General features: G+C 39.5%; 1 non-coding gene across 1 annotated transcript; it reads left to right on the forward strand.

Moving 5' to 3' along the window:
* The first annotated feature begins 14,371 nt into the window (after positions 1-14,371).
* Positions 14,372-14,444, forward strand: Trnat-agu (transfer RNA threonine (anticodon AGU)). Its single transcript has one exon. It is a non-coding gene; the product is annotated as a tRNA-Thr (tRNA).
* Positions 14,445-17,930: the final 3,486 nt, after the last annotated feature.

Here is a 17,930-nt window from a genome sequence, read left to right on the forward strand (position 1 = left end):
AAATAGGGCTGGGGGATGTGGCTCAATGGTTCAGTGCCCCTGAGTTCAATACCTGGTAAGAGTGAGTTGTTAAAATAACATGATTTTAAAATGGGAAAAAAATCAAATAGGGGCTGGGGTGGTGGCTCAGTGGTAGAGTGCTTGCTTAGCATGCATGAGGCACTGGGTTCAATCCTCAGCACCACATAAATGTAAAATAAAGATATTGTGTCTCCTAAAACTAAAAAAAATTAAAAATGAATTATCCTTATTTAAAAAAGACCAAATAGACATTTTTCCAAAGACGACAAACACATGTCCAACAGCTATATGTTAAGGTGTTCCACATCAGAAATCACCAGGGAAAAACATATCCAAACCACACTGAGATATCACCTTATACCTATTAGGATGGATATTATCAAAACATCACAAGATAACAGGGACTGGGGTTGTGGGTCAGTGGTAGAGTGCTTGCCTAGCATGGTCAATGACCTGGGTTTGATCCTCAGTACCACATAAAAATAAATAAAATAAAGGTATTGTGTCCAACTGTAACTAAAAAATAAATATTTAAAAAGAGATAACAAGTTTTGGTGGGAATATGGAGAAAAAGGAATCCTTGAAACTATTGTTAGGAATGTGGATTGGTATGGTCATTATGTAAAACAGTATGGCTGTTTCTAAAGAAATTAAAAACAGAGAAATATCAGATGACTCAGCAACCCCTCCTCTGGGCATACACCCAAGGAAATGAAATCATAACCTCATCAAGATATCTGCAATCTTGTTCATTGCAGCATTATTCACAATAGCCAAGGTATGGAAACAAACTACGTGTCTATTGACAGATGAATGATTTTAAAAAATCTTATGATTATATACATATAATCTACCTTCTGCTAGCTTTGGATTTAGGGGTTTTTTTTTCTTCTTTTTCTAGTTCCTTAAACTATGGATTTGTGTTTTAATTTGCAATCTTCCTTGTTTTTTAATCATATATATAAACACATATGTATATATGCCCTAAAAAAGAAAGAGGTCTTATTATTTGGTATAACACCAGTGATCCTGGAGAACATTATGCTAAGTGAAATAAATCAGACACAGAAAGACAAATACTGCATTATTTTGCTTAAAGTTGCAACTTTTTAAAAAAATTCAAATAGAGGAAACATAACAGTGGATACTAGGGACAGGTGGGGAGTGGGGAGCTGGGAAAAAATAGGGATATATAAGACAGGGGACACAAAATAGTAGATGTATAAGATGAACAGGTCTAGAGATCTAATATAATACATAGGAATCATAGGTAAGGAAATTGTACTGTTATGGGAGTTGTGATAAATGAATGGACCTTAGCTTCTCTTGCCACAAGCACAACAAAGTAACTATGTGACATAACGGATCTATAAATTTGTTTCACTATAGTAACCTTTTTACTCTCTATATGTATCCCATAACATATATAGAGTAAAAAGGTTGCATGCCCTAAAAATATAATAAAATTAATTTAACAAAGAATGTCTTGTTTATATGTATTGCTATTTAACTTATACAATTAAATAGCAAACAACAACAACAAATAACCCAATTTAATCATGGGCAAAAAATCTGAATAGACATTTTTACAAAGAAGACAAACAAATAGAAAAGGGTATGAACAGATGCTCAACATCACTAATCATCGAGGAAATGCAACTTAAAACCACAATGAGAGCCAGATGTGGTGGTGCACACCTGTAATCCTAGCATCTTGGGAGGCTGAGACAGGAGGATCACGAGTTCAAAGCCCGCCTCAGCAATGGTGAGGAGCTAAGCAATTCAGTGAGACCCTGTCTCTAAATAAAATACAAAATAGGGCTGGGGATGTGGCTCAGTGGTTGAGTGCTGCTGAGTTCAATCCCCAGTACCAAAGAAAAACCACAATGAGTTATCACCTCACACTTGTTAATACAGTTATTATCAAAAAAGTGAAAAGATAATAAGTGTTGGTGAGGATATGGAGAAAAGGGAACTCTGGTGCAATGTTGATAGAAATGTAAAACGGTACAGACATTATTGTAGGAATTTCCTCAAAAGATTAAAAATAGAATTATCACATGATTCAACAATCCCACTTCTGCATACATATCTGTATTAGACCATTTTCCATCCCTATAATGATATACCTAAATTTGAGAACTTTATAAAGAAAAGAGATTTATTTAGCTCACAGTTCTGGAGTTTCAAGGGCATGTCTTGGGTATTGACTCTGCTCTGGTGAGGAATTCATGGTGGTAGAAGAAATGTGTGTGGGAGGAAGAGAGCATATCTCAAGACAGGAAGCCATAGAATGATTTAGGGATCACATTTACTCTTATAAAAAACTTTCTTCCATAAGAACTAACTCAGGATTCCACATTAAATATCTTAATCCTTTTCAAGTCCAGTATCCCCAATGACATAAGGAACTTCCCTTGCCCTCACCTCTTTTTAAAAATATTTTTACAATTGTAGATGAACATAATACCTTTATTTTATTTTTATGTAGTGCTGAGGAAACACAGTGCCTCACATGTGCTAAGCAGGTGATCTACCACTGAGCTACAAACTCAGCCCTGGGCCCCACCTCTTAAAGGTTCATACCATCTCTCAAATTACCACACTCAGGACAAAGTCCACAACATATGGTGCATGGGGGACACACTCAAACCATATTCAAAACATTGCAATGTCCAGAGGTATCTAGAAGAAATGTTTAAGTTCCCTTATTTATTATTCACAATAGCCAGCATTATAAAACAACTTGAATCCTGTTGATGGATGAATGGATAAAGAAAATGTGGTATATATGTATGTGTTTGTGCCTATGATATTATTGAGTCATTAAAAATTAAGGAAATTCTACTATTTGTGACAACACAGATTAAACTGAAGGACATTGTGCTAAGTAAAATAAGCCAGACACTGAAAGACAAATCAAAGGCAGCATGATCTCACTTGTAAGTGGAATATAAAAAGATCAAACCCATAGAGACAAAGAATAGAGCGGAATTATCAGGGGCTGGGGGTTAGAGGTAATGGAGAGATGATGACCAAAGGGCACAAAGTTTCAGTTATAAGATGATTAAGTTCTGAAGATCAAATGAACAGCAAAGTGACCATAGTTAATAATAATGTATTATATACTTACAGTTTGCTAAGAAAGTAGTTATTAAATGTTTTTAACAAACACACACAGAAGCACCTATGTGAGGTGACTGATATTAGCTTGATTATGGTAATGGTCTAATAATATATATCATATATATCAAATCCTCACATTGCATACCTTAAATATACACAATTTTTGTCAGTCATACTTCAGTAAAACTGAGGGGGGGAAATGTTTTATTTAATTTCCACAAATTGTGAATTTTCTAGTTTTCCCTTTGTTGTTGTTTTTAAACTTCATTTCATTTTGGTAGGAAGAAATGATATTTATCTTTTAAAATCTATTAAGAGGGCTGGGGTTGTGGCTCAGTGGTAGAGTGCCTGCTTAGCATGCACGCACAAGGCACTGGGTTTGATCCTCCAGCACCATGTAAATGTAAAATAAAGATATTGTGTCCACCTAAAACTTAAGAATAAATTAAAAAAATATTTAAAATTTATTAAGATCACTGGGTGTGGTAGTACACAAATCCCAGTGATTCAAGAGGCTGAGGCAGGAATATCACAAGTTTGAGGCCAGCCTCAGTATCTTAACAAGGCCCTGAGCAACTTAGTAAGACCTGTCTCACAATAAAAAAATGAAAGGGGGTGGGAATGTAGCTCAGTGGTAAAACATCTTTGGGTTCAATCCCCAGTACCAAAAAATAAACAAAAAACAAATAAACAAACAAAAACCCAACGATCTACTAACACTTTAGCATGTGGCCTAACATATGGTCAATTTTGGAAAATATCTTATGTGCATTTGAAAAGTAGTGTATAATGCTACAGTCGGGTATATTGTTCTATATGCTAGATATTCTGTCTGTTAGATGTAGTTGTAGTTGGCTTATTGTGTTGTCCAAGTGTTCCATTTCCTTATGTATCATCTGTTATGCTGTTTTATCCTTTTAAAATTAAAAAAGTTTTTTTTTTTTCAGTACTGGGGATTGAACCTGGGAGCACTCTACCACTGAGCCACATCCCCAGAAATTTTTCTTGTTGTTGTTGATACTGAGTTTTGCTAAATTGCTGAGACTGGCTTTGAACTTGCTGTCCTTCTGCCTCAGCCTCCTGAGTTGCTGGAATTGCAGATGTGTGCCACCACCATGCCCAACATTCATTCTACCCAGTATTGAGAGTGGGATATTGATGTCTTCAACATTACTGCAACTATTTCTCTATATATTCTGTCAATTTTTGCCTTATTTATTTTGATGATGTTTTTGGATACACAAAAGCTTGTAATTATCATATCTTTGTGCTGTGTCAAAACTTTTATTCATATGATATCCTTTTTTATCTATCATAAACTCAAAAATTTTAAATCTCTTCTATCGCCTCTGTTTTCTTTCATATATTGTTTAAGTAGAATTTCCATTCTTGTAATGTATTTGTTCTTTTGGGATCTAATGTGAGATTCTTGTAGTCAGCATATTAGTTGGATTGTTTTTTAAATTCAATCTGTCAATTTATCTTTAGTTATAAATATTTTTATTTATATTTAATCACTGAACGGAAGGGACTTACTTGTGTTATTTTGCCTTTTTTTTTTTTTTCTGTTCCAGGGGTTGAAACCAGAGATGCTTAAACACTGAGCCACATCCCCAGCCCTTTTTTATTTTTTATTTTGAGACAGAGTCTCATTAAATTGCTTTTGAATCTGCAACCCTCCTGCCTCAACTTCCTGAGGTGCTGGAGTTACAAATGTGTGCCATGGTGCCTGGATTATGTGGCTCAGTGGTAGAACGCTTGCCTTGCATGTATAAGGCACTGGGTTTAATTCTCAGCACCGCATATAAATAAATAAAATAAAGGTCCACTGACAAGTAAAAAAACATGTATTTAAAAACAAACAGACAAACAAATAAATAAATAAGCCTTATAACGTTTTTGGCCCGCATTATTGTATTCTTTTGTTTTTAGTTGATTGTTTCTGTAGTGAGATATTTATATGCCTTTCTTATTTCCTTTTATGTATTGTCTTTAGCTATTTTATGTGTGGTTACCATAGGATTACACTTAACATCCAAAGTTATAATATTATAATTTAAAATGATACCAGATCAATCACAATAACATATAAAAATGGTTCCTTTAAGAGTTACATCCCACCCTTTTCAATTTTTTTTCACAAAATGACTCTTTTATAATATTATGTTTCCCAAAATACAAACTAATACTTTTAAATGCATTAACCTCTAAGATTATGCAGAAAATGAAACATGGAGTTATAAACCAGTTATAATGATGCTAGTTTATAGGTGAATAATTTTAAAAATGTATTACCTTTTTTTTTTTTTGGTACTGGAATTTGAACCCAGGGGCACTTTAACACTGAGCTCCATCCCCAGCCCTTTTTATTTTTTATTTTGAGACAGTCTCACCAAGTTGCTAAGGCTGGCTCTAAACTTGGTGATCCTCCTGACTTAGCCTCCCAAGTTGCTGGGATTATAGGTGTGTGCCACTGTGCCTGGTTCTACTGTATTATTTTACTATACTTATTTATGTGTTTTTTTAAATTGGTCTCTGTGAGGATTACAACATACATACTTAACTTTTCACGGTCTATTTAGAATAAATATTTGATTGCTTAAATGAATTGTAGAAACTCATCACTATATCCAGATCTCTTTATACGCCCATCTTCATATTGTAGTTGTTTTATATATTATGTCTATGAAATTGAAAGTCTCTTCAGACATTATTTTATATATATATTATGTTACATAAATATTATACATTATATATTATATAAAATATTATACATATATTATGTATATATTGCTTTCAACCATCAAACTGATTTTAAAGAAGTGTCACAAGAGGAAAATTATCTACAGTATTATTTTGTTATTCCTTTCTTCCTGATGTTCCAAGTTTCCTTCTGACATTAAATCCCTTCTATATGAAGAACTAGTTTTTTTTTTTTTTTTTTTTGCGTTTGGCTGGTGGCTGGGGGATACACTTCTAAAATGGCTTCTGGTCTAGGGTGCAGTTAGGATTATTAACTAGAGCCAACAACACGTAGCCTTCCCTTGGGGCTTGTGATTTTTTTCAGCATAGTTGCTGGTTCTGAGAGGGAATGTTCCCAGAGAGAGGGAGGGAGTTCCAAGAGACAAGGCCAAACACCATAAAGCCTTGTGACCTGGCCTTGGAAGTCTATGGTGTCTCAAGAAGAGAGGAACTAGGCTCACCTCCTGATGGGGAGGGGCAGGAGAGAGTGTGTGTGTACTAGTGATTTTGTTGAAACAAATTTTGGTTTATATTTTGTAATATTCTGTTCCTCATCAAACCTTTATCCATTAGCTTTAGAATCCATGCATCCATGATTCTCCTGCCTGAATCAATCCACCACTATGATGCTTACCAAATTATGGTTTCTCCAATTCCATCACCCCTTCTACATTTATGAGTTGGCTTTGCATGTAAGGAAGAGCCTTTCCATCTCTATAATTAATATGGATTTGTGGATGCCTATATTATTTGTAGTTCCTAGTATTTTATTATTTTTTATTTTGTGGTGTACAATTTTATCTGTATATATAGTTTTTATATATGTATATAAAAGTTCTCCCCTCATCTGTCTCTGCCTCTCTTTCTCTATCTCTCTCTATATATGTATATATACACATAATACATACATATATTTATGGGTTGCATCTGAAATGTCCCCTGAAGTCCATGTGTTAGAGGTTTGGTGGCTAGTCTATGGTGCTAATGGGAGGTAGTTGAGACTTTACGAGGTGGGGCAGAGTAGAAGGAAGTTAGGTATTGGGGGTGTGCCTTTGAAGGTGATATTGAGAGGATGGGGCCTCTTCTCTGTCTTTGTTTCTTGGCTGCCAGGAAGTAAGCACAGTTCCTATCACGATGTTCTGCCTTGCTATGGAACTAAAAGCAATGGATCCAAGTGAGCATGAACTAAAATCTCGGAAACTGTGAGCCAAAATAAAATTTTCCTTCTTTTAAGTTGATTATCCCAGGTATTTTGTCACAACAATGGAAAGTTAACACACACATATATACACACACACACAGAGAGAGAGAGAGAGAGAGAGAGAGACAGAGAGAGAGAGAGAGAATTCATCTCCATTTTTCCCAGTATTCTTTATAGCCTTTCTCCTTCCTGTATTTGTAATTCTGTTCTTTGATAGTGAGAATCCTGACTCCCATTATGCTCAATATATTTGCTCAATTTCCCTACCGTACCAGCTGCCTTCTTGGCTTCCAACCATGTTGCCATCTCCAAGGGAGAAGAGAGAGGAGAAGGATCTGCAATGTTTCACAGTCCGGTCCTCCACTGCATCCTACTGTCCCTGCCATGCTTAGTCCTGACCCCTAACTGCCTGGCCTCTCTCTGTCAAGCAGTTCTTGTAGCTCTCCCTGCATCGTTCTCTTCCTGCCTCGTTCTCTTCCTCAGCCTATTCACTCCTTCTGGCTTCTAAAATTTCTTTACTTTTATATTCTACTTTTTTTTAATTGGAAAAATATGTCATGCTCATTTTTACAAATTCAAATAATGCCACACATATAAAGCATGACGTGAATATCCACAGCTACCTCATCCACATCACCTCCAAGAGGCAACCAGACATCTTATGCTTTACAGAACACACACATGTGTTATTTATATAATTCTTAATGTTAAAATAGGATGGTTTTGGGGGCTGGGGATGTGGCTCAAGCGGTAGTGCGCTTGCCTGGCATGCGTGCGGCCCGGGTTCGATCCTCAGCACCACATACAAACAAAGATGCTGTGTCCGCCGATAACTAAAAAAAAAAAAAAATAAATACTAAAAAATTCTCTCTCTCTCTCTCTCTCTCTCTCTCTCTCTCTCTCTCTCTCTCTCTTTAAAAAAATGTTAAAAAATAGGATGGTTTTATATATTTTCATTGCTTTCTCACGCAGACTGAGTATAATAAATCTACCATGATATTTTAAACAGACACATAGAATCCACTAAGAGAATGCACCTTAATTTATCCTTTTACATAGAGATCATATTGTTAAAGGTCACTTTTATCTATGCCAATGCCCTTCATAGCCAATACCCCCTGAACCCTGCTCTGCACCCTCTGGCTGGCTCTCAGTTGACTTAGCAATGAGAGGTGGGGAGGAGACTGATGAGTGGAAGGAAAATGAGTTCAGGGCATTTATTCCTTCACTGTCTCCTTGCAGGGTTGTGGTTGGCTGCTTAGTATTCTCCAGAAGATTGAAGATTGAAGGCTGCAGCTCCTGTAGATGGCCCTGTTCACACAACCCTCCTCTTGTACCTCCGTGCCTAGGTAGGGCAACAGTCTCCAGCTCTCTCTTGTTGGCCCCAATGGTACTGCATTATACCTTTGGGTTCCTGACACTTTCAACCCCTTAGTACATCAATACCTGTGCACTTGCCATGGTTTGATTTCTGCAGTTTCAGTTATCTTCAGTCAATCGTGGTTCAAAAATATTAAGTGGGAAATTCTAGAAATAAACAACTAGTGTTAAATTGTGTGCTGTTCTGAGTAGGGTGATGAAGACTTGCGCTATCCTGCTCCATCCCACTCAGGATTTGAATCATTTCTTTGTCCAGCATATCCACACTGTATATACTACCCACCTATTAGTCACAGTAGCCATTTTGGGCGTCAAATTAACTGTCTTAGTATTGCAGGGCTCTTGTTCAAGCAACTCACATTTTACTTAGTAATGGCCCCAAAGCACAAGAATAAAAAGGTGAAAATTTTTGACATAATAAGGAAAGAAAAAAAATCATATGCCAAATTTGTTATGATCTACAGTAAGAACAAATCTATCCATGAAATTGTGAAGGAAAGACAAACTCATGCTAGTTTCCTGTCATATCTCAAACTGCAAAAGTTTTGGCCACAGTATGTGGTAAGTGCTTAGTCAAAATGGAAAAAGCATTAACTTTGTGGTTTGGGTACTATCCTCAGTTTCAGACATCTACTGAGGGTCTTGGTATGCATCCATTGTAGATAAGAGGGGATTACAGTAAATAGTCCCTATTAAACTCAGATAATCTTATTTGCATGTGCCTTGTGTTTGTATACAGTGCAAGTGCAGTACAGATGATGTTTAAAGCACTCTCACAAGCACCATCTCAGGCAGTTTCACATACCACAGAGGGTTTTTCTAACTTATGAATCCACTTTTACTTCCCCTGCTCCTCTTGCAGAGCCAAGGGGAGCTTATTATTCTTGCCTAGCAGAGAACAAACCCTCAATTGCTGCATTCAGGGTCCCTGGTCTTCCACACACCATATGCTCTGCTGCAGCCACAGCAGGAGAACCTCCGCACACTCTCTGTGCTGATTGAATATTTGCTTTCTAAACTGAGCAACTGATCATCTCTGGAGATGTAAGATTTCAGTAAAGCATGCTGAGGACTAACTGCTGACACAAGTCTGATTTCTAAGAGATTTGTTTTATTTAAATCTACTTGGCCACATGGGCAACCCCAACCGCCCCCCCTCTCCCCCCCCCCCCACACACTCACTCACTCACCTGCTATCCTGTCCTTTCTACACGACAGCAGGTGATGACCAGAGGTGAGAACATTCAGTTCTGACTCTCAGGAAGGAGGCATCCTGGGGTCTACTGTATGCTGACCATGACCTTAAGTTTCCTCTGCCCAGAGCTCTCATAATGTTTGTTAGGTCTGCAGAGATAACTGAATAAATTGCAGGCTGTCTAGCCCAGGTCTGGCTCACAGTAAGCCTCAGTGCTAACTCCTGACCCCACTCCATGAGGATTTACCCAGGGCCACTGGTGACTGTCTCAGATAAGTGATCATCAGTGCAGGCATTTGATTGATCAGTGGATACAACCTCTAACATCACCTCTCTTGGCCATTGGCCTATGACCACTCACAAGTGTGGCTGTCTCATAGCTCTTCCTGGGGTCTTGCTCTCTCTACAGTGAGGAGGTCTACAGATCCTATTGCTTGAGATTACCAGAGTCTGGCCTGAGTCTTTTTATTCTTTATTGAGGTGTAATTCACATACTGTGCCAATTTTAAGCCATTATCTAAGGAGTTTAGACGAATGTACTTATCTGTGTTTCCAAGTTCCAAATCAAGACAGAATGTTTCGATCATCCTAAATTGCTGGGATGACAGGCATGCACCACCTTGCCTGGCTATCTTCCAAGTTTTATGCCTGGATGCCTCCTTTGCATCATTACTTTTTCACTTTGGACTATTATTAGTAAAAAATAAGGGCTACAAGCACTGCAATACTGAGATAGTCAATCTGATAAATGAGACAGCTAAATGAGACAGGTAAGGAACGGCTAGCATGTACAGTGTGGAAACACTGGACAAAAGGATGATTCGTGTCTCAGATGGGCAGGGACAGCACAAGATTTCATCATTACACAGAGCATGCAATTTAAAAGTTATGAATTGTTTATTTCTGCAATTTTCCATTTAACATTTTTGGATTGCTGTTGACAGCGGGTAACTGAAACTGTGGAAAATGAAATTGTGGTTAAGGAAGAACATACTTTAATTCCTTCTACACTTTTCTGTGAGTATACAATTGGTACATTTCTACCAAAATTTGTATATTTATATATATATATATATATATACAAATATATTTATATATATATATATTTATATATATAAATATACAAAAAATTTATATATATATATATTTATATATATAAATATACAAAAAATTATATATATATATGTATAATTAGACATACTTTCATATACTTTGCATTTGCTTTTGAAATTTAAAATAATTTATTTTCAGTTTTCCTACTTATTTTTCCTTATCTTCAAATTCTTCAAATTATTTAAATTTCCTACTTGTTTTATTGTTTTCTACTTAAATTTCCTAAAATTATTTAGAGAGAGCGTTTTCAAATGTGGAATGAGATTCCATCCTCTGGCTCCAATTTGTGGACATGTAAAGTAGTGTTGTATTTTTGGCTATTATAGCAGTGCCTGGTAGTTATCATTATTCATTGTCTTTGTCTCTTGTGCACCATGCCAGATGTACTGGTATTTTCCTGTTGTTCTAGCTCATTTATGAATAGTGCCCTTGCTCAGGCTCAAAGGTGTCATGGCTTGGATGAAAATTATTCAGATCTTTAAAAGTTCTCAGAGGGATACAGAGAAGATGAGGGATGGTCAGGGTCTGGGGAGATAGGAGGAGGTGGCTCCCAGGCTCCTGCCATGGGTGTATAGGTAGAGGAAGGTGATGCTAATCGCTGGGATGATATGGAACCTGGTGTGAGGGCAGTGAATTTTGGACCTGTGTAGTCAGAGGTGTCTACATAGCTTGCAAGAGACATTATCCAGGAGGCAGATGGAGATGTGGTCTTCACCCACTAGAGGTCATTGGTGTGGGGGATAGAATTAGCAACCCTGACTCCTGCTTCATGTGGGTCACTCAGCAGCTGAAAGGATGAAGCCATCCCAAGTGTTTCAACAATTCTTCTGTTAGGGCATCGGTGGACTGGGGAAAAGGGGAGGAACATTGCAATTTCTCCCCTAAGTCTATTATACATACACAGGTCTCAGATGGTTAATATCAAAATATAGTATTGTGTAAATTGCAACTGAGTCAAAAACAAAAGCAAAAACAAAAAAACTTGGGTGTGTATGTTGACCATCTCAGGCAGATTTCTAGCTTAATGGAATTTAATCTTTTCCTCCTGCAAATCCATCTTGGAAACTCTGTGGCCCAGGGTGGACAGTCAGTGGTAGGTTCACCCCTCTCACTGACAACAAAAAGACTTGAGCCCAGAGAGAGAGAGGCGTGATCCCCAAGGTTTGGTCTGTGGAATGTCTCTTACAACTTCAGAGGCAGAGTGAAAAGAACAGTCACTGCTTCTACCTCTAATTTAATCCTTGCTCTAACCCTTGGAAGGGGATGTCATCATTCCCATTTGCAGAGGAGAAAACAGGAGCATAGAGAGGTGAAGGTACATTGCTCACAGTGGTGGAAATGGGCTGAGCTCAACTTGAGCCACGTTTCTGCACATCTCTCTGCCATACTTCTAGCTTCTAGGTGGAGGCTCCCATCCCTGTCCTACCTTGGTTGATATCTATTGACCGACCTGGTGTATTATATGCTTCATTCAGTAGAAGCAACGGACTCATGTGAACACCATTTCTTAAGCCCTTGGCTAATTACCCAAAGATGAAAAGAACATATCCCCTGGCCTGAAGGGACTATACTACCAATGCTACATGAACTATGACATAGCTAGGTGCAGTAGTTCATGCCTATAATTCTAGAGTCTCAGGAGACTGAGGCAGGACGATCCCAAGTTCAAAGCCAGTCTTGGTAACTTAGTGAGACCCTGTTTCAAAAAGTGAAAAAAAGAGCTTGGGGGTGTAGCTCAGTGTTAAAGCATCCACTGGGTTCAATCCCCAGTACCAAATAAAATAAAATAACTACAAAACATATTTCTTAATTTTTTTTTAGTTGTACATGGACACAATACCTTTATTTGTATGTGGGGCTGAGGATGTGCCTCACACAGGCTAGGCAAGCACTCCACCACTGAGCCATAACCTCAGACCCAAAACAACATATTTCTATTGTTCAAATGAGAAAAATGAGACCTCAGGATGGGAGTGATCTATCCAAGTCCACAAGGTTTTCAAGGAGTAAGAACAGAACTAAACATGTATAACTAAAAATACAGAATAAAAATAATATTAAAAAAAGAACAGAACTAGAAAGAAACAACTCTGCCCATGGTCTTAAAAAACAAAACCCGGGGTTGGAATTGTAGCTTAGCAATAGAGCGCTTGTCTCACACATATTATGAGGCACTGGGTTAGATTCTCAGCACCCCATATAAATAAGTAAATAAAATAAAGGTCCATCAACAACTAAAAAACATTAAAAAAAAAAACCTCACCCAACAGTCAATGCACACCCAAGTTGCTCACCCTCTTCTGTGGTTTGAATGTGGTTTGTCTTCATAAAAACTCATGCTGAGGCTTACTTTCCCAAGGTAGTGGTATTGAGGTGATGGGGCCTTTACGGGAGATAATTAGGTCATGGAGAAACTGCCCTTAGAAGGGATAATATGTACCTCAAGGGAGTGTGTTTCTCAGTCCTGGATTGGTTACCACAAGAAAAGATTGTTATTATAAAGCAAGTCCCCTCCATATGCTCAATCTCTTTTGCATAAGCTTGCTTGTCTTTCTGCTTCTCTGCCACATTATGATGTAGACAGGGGGCCCTGTGAACCAAATAAACCTCTTTTCCTTATAAGCCTCAGGAATTTTGTTATAGCAACACAAAATGGATGCAGATACCCTCTTAGATAACTAAGGTAATGCAAATTGAAACCACAACAAAATGCCATTTTACCCTTATTACAAGGACAAAAATGTTAAAAAGTCTGATGGTATCAAGTGATGGTGAGGTTGGGAAACAGCAGGTGTGCTACATACTGACATCAGGCTGCCTCTTGTATTAGGCACAAACCATTGTATGACCTTGTTGAGTAGGGATGAAGACTGAGGGAGGGTGGCCTCATAGCTGTGCACCTGGGCAATCACGTGGGGCTCACACCTGGTCTGATTCTCTGCTGCTGCTGTCATCTTGAAATCACTAATAATTTATCAAGAGTACATGTTTTCATTTGCACTGGAGTCTGCAAATTACACATGAAGCAATCCCTGCCCAGTAGGTTCACTTCTTGGTATATACCTTAGAGAAACTCATGTTTATGGGTACCAGAAGACCTGTCAAGAATGTTTATAACAGCTCTGTCAGAAACCCACACAGCATGAATAGATCCACAAGCATATGCTGAATGACAAAAATATGAAATATAAGAATACATACAGGCCAGGTATGGTGGTGCATGCCTGTAATCCCAGCAACTCGGGAAGCCCGAGGCAGGAAGATCGCAAGTTCAAAGCCAGCCTGAGCAACTTAGTGAGGCCCTGAGCAACTCAGTGAGACCCTGTTTCTAAATAAAATACAAAAAAGGGCTGGGGATGTGGCTCAGTGACTGAATGCCCTTGGGTTCAATCCCTGGTACCAAAAAAACAAACCAAACCCAAACAAAATGGACAACAAAACAAAAAGAATAACATGAAAGCAGAAAGGGGACAATATATATAATATCTAATTTTCAAAAAGTTAAAAGACAAGCAAAACTAAATGTCAGGATGTAAGGATATATGCATACAAGGTAAATATATAAAGAAATCCTCCTTAAATGAATTTAGGGCTGGGGTTGTGGCTCAGCGGTAGAGCACTCGCCTAGTACGTGAGAGGCCCTGGGTTCGATCCTCAGCACCACATAAAAATAAATAAAGAAAATAAAGATTTTTTTTTAAAAAGATGAATCTAAACATTTAGGATATTGGTCACTGGGGTGAAGAGGATGGACAAGCAAGTGGGTGAGCGCTTGAGAAACTTCAATATTATTGGTAACATTGTTTTGTTGTTGACTGGTGGATCTGTTTCATTATTATATTTTATAGGACATTGATTCTTTCTTTTTTTTTGTGTGTGTGTTTGGCTGGTGACTGAATCTGTGGCCTCATGCAAGCATCTACCATCCAGACCCAAAGCAGTTCTCCCTTCCCCTCCCCAACACCTCTGATGAGATAGGGTTTCACTACCATAGCCCAGGCTGTCCTTGAACTCCTGGGCTCAAGAGATCCTTCTGCTGGGGTTATAAACATGTGCCACCATACTCAGCACTAAATTGTACATTTTATTTTATCTGGTATTGGAGATTGAACCCAGGGGTGCTTTACCACTGAGTTCCATCCCCAACACTTTATTTTTTATTTATTTAGAGACAGGGTTTTGCTAAGTTGCTTAGGGCCTTGCTAAGTTGCTAAGGCTGGCCTTGAATTTGTGATCCTTCTGCCTCAGCCTCTCGAGTTGCTGGGATTATAGGCATGTGCCATGGCATCCAGCTTTAAATTGCATTTTTAAACACCATGACCTTTTTTGTTTTGTTTTTGAGGCTGGGGATTGACCACAGTATTACCATACATCTACCACTGAGCTACACCCCCAGCCCTGACCTCGATTATTTTGTCCTATGTTCAAAACTAAATCTTGTCTTTCCTCTTTTCCAAGGTTTGTCCTTTTGTAATATTATTTTTATAATTTCATAAATGCAGAAATATAGTGGAATCTAAAAAAACAAAAAGGACAACATGAAAGCAGAAAGGGGATGATCAGGGAAGGGGAACAGGACTAGGGGAGAAGAAAAGAGTGAAAGTGAAATAGAGTGGGTGGATGTGATCAAAGTACATCATGTGCTCGTACGAAACTGACACAATGAAACACAGTTTTGTATAACTAATATGTACTAATAATTGTAGTAAAAAATAAATAACACACACACACACACACACATACAACTCCGTATATGGCCCTGGTTTCGATCTCTGGCATTGCTGAGAAGAAATGCAGAACATACTTTAATCATTTGAAATACTTGCCAGGCACGACAGTGCACGCCTATAATTCCAGTAACTCAGGAGGCTGAGGCAGGAGGATCTAAAGTTCAAAGTTAGCCTCATCAACTTAGTGAGTCCCTGTCTCAAAAAACAAAAGGACCTGGAGATGTGGCTCAGTGGTTAAGTGCCCCAGGGTTTAATCCCTGGTACAAAAAAAATTCATGTAATGGCAACTGTCTAGATAATGCTTTGAAGCAATACTGCATGATGCTGGAGTGCATGTAGTTTTCTTTCTTTTTTTTTTTTTCGGGTACTGGGCATTGATCAGGGGCACTCGACCACTGAGCCACATCCCTAACCTTATTTTGTATTTTATTTAGAGATAGGGTCTCACTGAGTTGCTTAGCTCCTCGCCATTGGTGAGGCTGGCTCTGAACTCTCAATCCTCCTGCCTCAGCCTCCTGAGCAGCTGGGATTACAGGTGTGCACCACTGTGCCCACACAGCTGCATGTGGTTTTCATAAGGGTGTGGACATAAATCATCAAATCCTTGGGATGAGAAGTGACCTAGATAAGATCTGGGTAAGGGGAGGGAGTGGGCCCTGAGGTGGGCATTTTGAGCCTGCTGGGATTGTAGGATGAGTGAGGAGTAGATCTCTTCCACTGTGGTGGGAATGACTAACCAGGACAGTGGTTTGAACAGGGGCCTGCCTGGATGGGCATCAGGGCCACCAGTGCCCCCTGTGATGCTTCTAGGCCTGGCACCTGTCCTGGATACTCTACTGGGGTTGAGCAAATCCTCAGAACTGGCTCCGAGGGGGCTGTACCTAGTCCTTTCCCTGGAGCCATCCATAAATCTAGGACTCCAATGATTGAAGTTCTAGAAGAAAAACCTAAGTTTTCATGTGCCGAGAGCTCTAGTTGAGGATCTCTCTTTGACCTGTCTTTGATTGGTTCAGAGCTGGGCTCTGCTCCAGGCAAGCCAGCTGGGTCTCTTGGGGAAACTCTGGGGCAGGTTAGGCATCAGCCCTTCCAGTAGGGATTCCTGCCTCTTTCCCTTGCTTTGCCCCAACCTTGCCATAGTCCTGTGGACTTGGATTTCAGGTTCCTTTCCCCAGGCTGAAGCTCCAATTCGGTGGATGTGAATCCCAGTCCTGACCACCCTAACTGACTCTGTGGCTTAATCTCTCTGTGGACTTAGCTATCCCCCTCCTGATAGAAAACCTAATTCATGCCTCCCCAACCCCATCTGCCATCACAATGGCCTGGATTTATGGGTGAATCACATTCAGCTACCAGGCAGCTTCAGGCCCTGTCTGCTCAATGTACCCTTGGTGGTTCCTCAGGCTTCTTTTACCCCAGTGGCCCTGAGAAAGGGCTTCAAGCTCCATGAAAGTGAGGGGTGGGAGGAGAATGGAGCCACCATCTGGAGATTCAGAAACATGAGACAATTCATTAAGGAATAATAAGACAGCATATACTTAAGAAGGAGACTTTGCAGGAGCTGAGTGGGTGGAGGAGTGGGAGGACAGATGGATGAGTAGGTGGTGCTGGGTGGGAGCAGAGCCTGGTTGGAAACCCCAGGCCTGTATCCTGGCAGAATTCCTTCTGGGCTAGTTTCCCCGCGTTTCCAAGGATTGCCCCCATCCCTCTCTGTGACACAATGGAGGTAGGTAAAACTGCCTTCCTTGCAGTGTGGTCTGAAGCATCAGAGGCCTCAGCTGTGGGAAGAAGGTGCTACTTGGAGCAGAAGAGGACACTCCAGAGTAATTTGGGAAGGGATAGGAGAAATCAAACAGACAAGGCTGGGAGGCCCATAGGTAAAGACAGAGTCCAGGACAGGGCTGAGGAGAGGAAGGAACACAGCAGGCCTAGGAGAGCTTTCTCCAATGAACTGGAAGGCATACGTGCTCCATTTTGGGGAGCAGTTCAGAGCAATTTAGGGGCTGTGATGCCATGGAGGCATTTTTGATGTTTTCCGTGTCCTTTTGAGGGCCAAGCTTGGCCAGGAGCACAGGAAGAGATCTCCTTGCTGACTGCTCATCTGCTTTCTGTGGTTCTTGCTGGAGAAAGGAAAGAAAGACTAAATGGCAGGAGCTACAGAGTCAGGGACTCTGAAAAGTTCAACTTTTGAAGACTCCAGGCTCAGATTCCATTAGTGGCCCTGCAGCCGGGGAGTACTTGGTGGACTACTCGGTGGACTACTCAGTGGTCTGCCCTGTCATTCCTCATTCCAAGGCTGGGAACAGTGTAGCAGATACCAGACCGAAGTCTGCCAAAGGGCTGGATGACAAAGTCCTATGAGTGGTCACATCTCAGAGTCATTTGGATTTGAAATGACAGTATTGATCCCCTGAAGGCACTGAGA

Source organism: Marmota flaviventris, chromosome 1, assembly GCF_047511675.1.
Source record: "Marmota flaviventris isolate mMarFla1 chromosome 1, mMarFla1.hap1, whole genome shotgun sequence".
In the NCBI taxonomy this organism is placed as follows: Eukaryota; Metazoa; Chordata; class Mammalia; order Rodentia; family Sciuridae; genus Marmota; species Marmota flaviventris.